The sequence below is a fragment of the Hesperophylax consimilis genome, chromosome 4 (assembly GCF_061612785.1).
Source record: "Hesperophylax consimilis isolate HC1 chromosome 4, BYU_Hcon_1.0, whole genome shotgun sequence".
Classification (NCBI taxonomy): domain Eukaryota; kingdom Metazoa; phylum Arthropoda; class Insecta; order Trichoptera; family Limnephilidae; genus Hesperophylax; species Hesperophylax consimilis.
Window position 1 is genome coordinate 37,544,852 of NC_142839.1, and position 6,982 is coordinate 37,551,833.

Sequence of the window (6,982 nt, forward strand, 5' to 3'; positions counted from 1 at the left end):
TCCAAAATAGTAAATTTTCAAGTTCTGTTAAAGTTATGATATTATTTCAGTTATGTGAACCAACTGACCATTAACAGAACTTGAATATAACCTGAAAATGAACTTTTAAATTTGATGAATTGTTAAAAATCTGTGAAACAATCCGTAATAAGAAACAAGAGCAAACAAAGAAATGATTTAGCCCAACTGTAAAGAAAAAGTGTCCGGAAAAATTTTGTGATCAACAGTGATCTCTGGCATCAAAATTTGCAAATATTTTTCATTCTGTAATTTCTGGGTCCTCACAACGATTTTCAGCTCGCAGCGTCAATTACATCATGAGTTTTGAGTTCTAAAACATTAGTTATGAAAAATACGATATTCATAATAAATTAACAATATTTTATACCAGTAAGTTTTCTCCGTGTAGTAGTCATGATATAACTAGTCAATTTCACTGCATTCAATTTTTAGGAGGTGTCTTTTTACCCCCTTGCATGGATTCTTGTTTTGATTCAGAATCATACAAATAGACCCACGTTTCATTTCCAGTAAACACTTCATTGATAATCATCGCTGGACTGTCACCACACATCTTCAAGAACTTCCTAATTGTGTCAACTCTGAACTTTTTGTGAAGCGTTGACGTTGTGATCGTTCTTGTTACCCATCTCTCACGCCAAGATGACCAAGTACAATTTTCAAAACTGTTACTCTCTGAGCGTTAATCGTAATTTAAGGACTCTCGACCATTTTTGATCAACACAATGTCAAATGAAGATCATTGTTTTATAAATAGTATAACCTATAAAGACAGCTGTCATTTTTTGAATGATGGTTATTGGTCTCTTTACTCGCTTCGTGAGAAATTTTATAACCATTCTCAGATGATTGTTCATTTTTGTTTATTCACTCCGGCTTGACGAGCTTCCCCGTTCAGTACAATTGAATAACTGATGCCATTTCATTTTTTAAAAATGTATCCTGCGGCCATCTGAAATAGTGATAAGACGATATGGTTGGTTGGCCATCCTGATCACTTCCTTTTGCCTCATTCCGCGAATTTATTGACCACCCCTCGAGGGTATATAACATAATATATTATGCATTGCGCAATGCGCAGTATTACCTGAAGTGCATAGGTATATCCAAGCCAGCTCGACACGGAACTAATACCAGCGAGAAAGGCATAGAACAAAACGATTGTTATAAAAATGTTATCAAGATAAATTTTTATTTTAAATAAAGAAGAAGAAGAAAAACATAACAAGACACAGACAAATAAAAAAAGATAACTGTCTCAACTGGGAATTGAATCGAGTATATCTGTCTTACCGGGACAATGCATATCTGATTTTTTATTTAAATGGGATACCTGTCATACACTATTTTTGCATTCATTAAAAAATGCCAAAAATAAGAGAAAAATTAGCTGCAAGATAATATTGTTAATTCTGAATTTGAAATATGAGATCGTATAGTAATTATGTCCCAATGGTCGAGTGGTTAAAGACCTTGTCACGGTAAGACAGAGATCCTGGGTTCGATTCCCAGTTGAGGCCGTTATCTTTTTTTATTTTTCTATATTACATTGATGGGTGTAGCTTCATAAGTTATTGAAGAATAATTGTTCCAATAAAAAATTGAATAAAAATATGCTCTTGGAAAAAGTTTTTACAAAATAGTATCTCGTGGAATCTCATATCTTATCTTCCGTTATCACTACTATGTTTTGACTTGAATAATTTATTGCCAACTTATTGTTTTTTTAAATGGCCTGCTTATTATTAGAATATTTATCAGCTGTGTATACACAATATGAATATTAATATAATGTGTCATAATATATAAAATATTCACCCTACACCCTACAATGTGTGTATAATTTTCTGCTGTTGATTGATGGGTTAGTCGTTTTAATTTATCATATGTTACAAGTGGTGATTTCATCTAACCTGTTTCCGAAAAAAAAAATTTTTAATAATGTAAATGAAAATAAAAATAACCTTTCCTCACAATAAAGAGAAACAAGGCTCTTGTGATTGGTGATGGAATTCTAGCTTAAGTATATAAAGTCATGTAAGTAAGTAAAAATTAAATATTTTAAAAGAATTAAAAATTTCTTAATAATTTTACCTTCGCCTGATAGCATTAGCGGATCGTGACTTTTGAGTGTGATAGAGCGCTAATTTTGAAAAATTCGTCTTGATTGATGCTGTTTAATCCAAAACGATTTTTTTTATTTTTTTTTCGAGAATCTGATTTTTTGTCTAAAGATTTTCATGAAATTTCAGTTTGGCCGTGCGCCGCATTGATTTCCTGAAAATCTTCATACGAAAAAATGAATTTTCGAAAAAAAACAAAATAGACGTTTTCAGCCACAACAACATTAATAATTATTATTGCATATATATATATGGCATTTTTCGTATTATTAGCTCTCCAGTACACCCAAAATCATGAGCCGCCACTGCCTGCCAGTTATACGTTTTTGAAAAATTGCTTTTGGGTTTCAACGGGGAAGCTGAAAATGTTTTGTTGTACATATGGAATAGTGTGAAAGAAATGAGCTACAACCAAAATATTTGTTGAAAGAGAATAGTAAATTTCACAGGATTAGTTTTAAAAAGATGTATGCCCACGAAAGATTTTGTTTTTTTAAGTGATGTACATTTTTTTTCCGGAATGAATTGACAGTGTGGTGTAGGATGATATTCTAAATTTCTACAATACTTTATGAACAATAAAAGTATCTGTTATAAACCGCATGTTTGGAAAATTCAGTATTTTTAACCACGAAAAAGATGTTTTTGCTGGAAAATCGGATTAAACGTATTATATCGGTTTTCACATATTATCGGTTATTATATCACCATTTGTGGAATATATCGGTTATCACCTAAAAATCTACACAAATATATTAATACACAGCATTGCAACGGCCAGACACTCTGTCTTTATCAACTCGCCTAGGCGTACTTTGCATAATTCGACATAATTTAATATTCAATAAAGCATTATCAATCTTCGTTCTAATTACTTTAAAACGACGTTTCATTAATATCAATAGTACCGACTTTACATAAGAAAACGCTTTTTCTTTTAGCGCTGACTGAGTGTTGTTACGTTGTTTTGACCTTACAAATAATGGTTTTAGAACTGTAACCAACATTGATAAATGTATCAAAAATAATTTTGCTATTTCCTATTTACTTCTAAAAAATGTAATTAGACAAAACGTTTAATTTCAAAATCAGGCACTTTGTCAACAGGCTTTGTTGCTTTGTACCTGTGAAGCTTTTTCTAAATATATATCTCTAACTGTACTTATGTTCTCAAAGAAAATTCAGATATATGAATAAACGACATAAAATTCTCGTTTCCGAATGATAAATTTAAAAAAATGAGTTAGTATGTAAATTTTTTAAATAGACATTAGGTGTAGATTAGAATATAAAAATAATAAATATATCGTGTCACGTATTGATAACAGCGTTATTACTATCAAAAATCATTTGTTTCTCGTAATGGATTCCAAATAACAAAATACACTGATGCATTTTGCGGTAGTTAAATTATTTAAAAAAAACTAGATTAAAACGGGTACTTGTATAGTAAGCACAAATATATTACACATATTTTGTAAACGAGTAGAATTTTGTTAGGTGATTAAAGTTTTTAACACAAAATTCTATGAGTTTACGAATTGTGCCAGAGATGCACGTTTCAGTAAATACTCGCCCCGCCCTCACCCCTCTGCTACTCAAATCCCCTCGTCCCTTTTCACGCTTATTTGGTTCTCTTGGGACATTCTATTCTCTAGGACTGTCAGTAGTATTGTGAGATGCATTCTGCAGGTATTCTTAAAATTCTAAAAGAGACTGAAAAATATTTCTTTTGTGTGGGTTTTTCATCACAATAATCTTGAAAGCCTCTGTACGTTCTGATTACTCTTGAAGACATATGATATAAAACACTGTGGTCCAATGAGAACCACTACTATGTTTCTAAAGCTCAGTCTGTATAAACTCTAGTATACCAGTACACTACTACACCCTGCCTTTTGTGACGGTACATTTACAGCCATGTATATTGTATAGTACATCCTAATGACCGTCTCTATATAATCTCATACACGCCTCCACGCTTTCCGTTTTCCTATGGACCCAAACGATCATTATGTGTTTATGACGACGTAATACGATGTTTGTGGGAGCTTAACAATTCATAACTTAATTTGTGAAGAGATATAATGAAATTTAAAAAAAACTTGCATTTAGGGACATTTATTGGATCCCGAATCGTGTGATTAATTTATTAACCTGTAATCATCACTAGTGATTTTGCAGGAAAAATGTTTTTAATTCATTATACATTATTTAAAATATCTTATAATGTAGTTAGGTCTAATTCTTTATTTTTTTAATTCATTTATATACAGTTTTCAGACAATGATTCGATTTTCTTTATCCGAATGGAATATAATGGAAATAAAGAAAAAAATTGCTTTTCGTTTCGCGCAAAAATAGTTAAAATAGGGATGTTTTTATGCTTTGGGAGTTTATGTAAATTTTATCGCCAATAAATCTTTCATTAATCAGTGTTTTCTTAGTAAGGTCTATAAAACTGAACTCAAGCTTATAAAAATTACGTATTGGTATTAAAGTCCCGTAATAAAGTCCGCGTCTTTAATAATGTTGTAAGAAGTGATGAGATCTACATATAAAAATGTGTGTGACGTGAGATTTGTTCATTTCAAAGGGATTACAAAGACGTCGGATGTAGGGGGTAGGTAGTTAGGGTATAGATAGGGCTTCCATTCGTGCACCGAAGTCACAGAGTCGCAGAAGGTAAAAGGTTAGAGTTGTAACATACCTGTGTTAATCAGAGCGGCGTGTGTCCTCCGGCCGCCATGTCTCCTCCTCGCTGCTTCCTCTCGCCCCACTGCGCAACCCCTTCTCCCCACCTCTCCCACCCACTCCCCCACTGGCCCCACACCCCCGGTGACTATATTTAGCCCAAGCGGGTGTACACTCCAGTAGATATCCGCCGCTGTATATTTTTCACAATCACCGCTTTAATCCCGAGGATTTCGGCAATCCTTGATTACGGCCTCCGCTCTCGAGTCTCCTTTCAAACACCTTTTGCACTATTTTTAGACGTCAACCCGGATTAACTTTTTATTATTATTAGCGAACTGACGAACCGAATATTTAAAATCTATAAAGACGAATTTATCTACTATGTTTAAGGCTTGCAAAGCGCACGAACATTAGTATATACTTATTATTTATTTATTCTAAAGAAGCGAAATATTTAACAACCATCGATTATTATTATTAACAACGAATTAATTACAAATGAATAAAGCAGATATAAATAACGATAAATATTCGGACTACTATTACAATGATTTCATTTGATTGTAGGCACTTGAAAACACTAACTTCTTATTATTTACAATTATTATTTGTAATTCACATTGATTTAAATTGTAATTGATTTCTTCTCGGTGTTTTAGCGTTCATAACTACACAGTTTTGTGTTTATTCATTGGGAAATGTAGATAATTAATTATCAATCCGTAAGACTCGTCTGAAAACCAGGAAAACATAAGTAACACAAATATACTTCGCTTGGAGAAACGTGGATTTCATTAATCATTGTCCCAAATGAATGGACTACAACGATAAATTACATATTTTTCTACAAAGAGCTAGGGTTGGTTATCGTTGTAAGACTTGTATGCATATCACGGGACAATGACACAATAATAGGAAAGAAAGAAGTTCAAATTCGGTTATTAAACTTACTAAGTTTGATTTCCTGTGATTGGTTCATTGTAAATAAGTAGTATGTAGTGTGAAATATTTATGCGTAGTGCATAATGCTCATTGAATTTTTAATTTTAAAAATTGGATCTTGTATGTATAATATCGGACAAGCGATAAAGTAGGTTCCTACCAACCCAATTTTGTTCAAATGTTTATATTTACAATTCGGGTGGCGATTACGCGTACCGCTGACACGGGTCCCATTTAGTGGATAACCAACACAATAATAAAGCAAATACTTCAGCTTCACAAATCCTACAATTACAATACATCGCGAGTTTATAATAACAATTGCTGGTCTGTCCTTGCTGGCTGGCACTGATATTGATGTGTCTAAAGTTTCAGAATGTGAAAAGCTGCCCAACTCACAGCTTAAATGAAGATCAAACTTCGAGAGATCTTAGTTTTAAAAGCTCAACCTCCCCCATTCGTTGTACAAATAGCTTCTGAAACTCCGCCGCTGAAAACACCCAAAACTTTTACCCGAAGAACCGCCATTTTTTTCACAAATAGCTTGCAAAAAGTCGGCTACTTAAATCCTCAAAGTTTTACACCAAAATCATTGAATAGCGCAGGGGAAAGCATAAAAGGCCGTGTAAAGGTGTGATAAATCATAATTTGTGTAGCGGGATAGGGCTATCTCCTCGGTCCAAATAATAAACACTTGGATAAAGATCGCGAGGGCATTAAAAAGCTAAATAAATTAACGCCACCATTCCCCATCAGATAAAGCTAGCGCTGCGGCCTAATTCCGATCATACAAAGAAGATACTTTGTGGATAAAGTCGGAACAGTCGTTCTTCTGTAAGCCTTTCTAGCTTAATATTCTATAACGTCATTTATTATTCGTTGGGTTGTTCGATAATAAATTAGGGATACATGAGACGTCATCTGGAGGATCGTAAACAACGTACTCATTATACCGGTTCATTTAATGTTCCGCAGTCAGGATCACTTCCTTCTTTCTACTTCTCTTCTGGTGTTTTTCATTATTACTTTTGAATATCTGATATATTAATGTAAATTGGCCTTTCGTAAATTGAGGCTTACATATAATACATCGAATTTTGATGTTTTATTTTATTTTATATTACAGAAACAAACAGTACATTGGTTACAGTGATGAAAAAATTAACAGATATTAAATATTTTAAAGTTATGTTTCCTTG

General features: G+C 32.9%; 1 protein-coding gene across 1 annotated transcript in view; it reads right to left on the reverse strand.

Moving 5' to 3' along the window:
- The window catches only part of LOC149424663 (inactive dipeptidyl peptidase 10), a 228,679-nt gene extending 223,752 nt beyond the window's left edge, over nucleotides 1-4,927 (reverse strand). Inside the window, exon 1 of the mRNA XM_089630913.1 lies at nucleotides 4,855-4,927. The gene's annotated coding sequence lies outside the window, so the exon portion shown is untranslated. The remainder of the gene's footprint in view (nucleotides 1-4,854) is intronic.
- Between the last annotated feature and the right edge of the window lie 2,055 nt (nucleotides 4,928-6,982).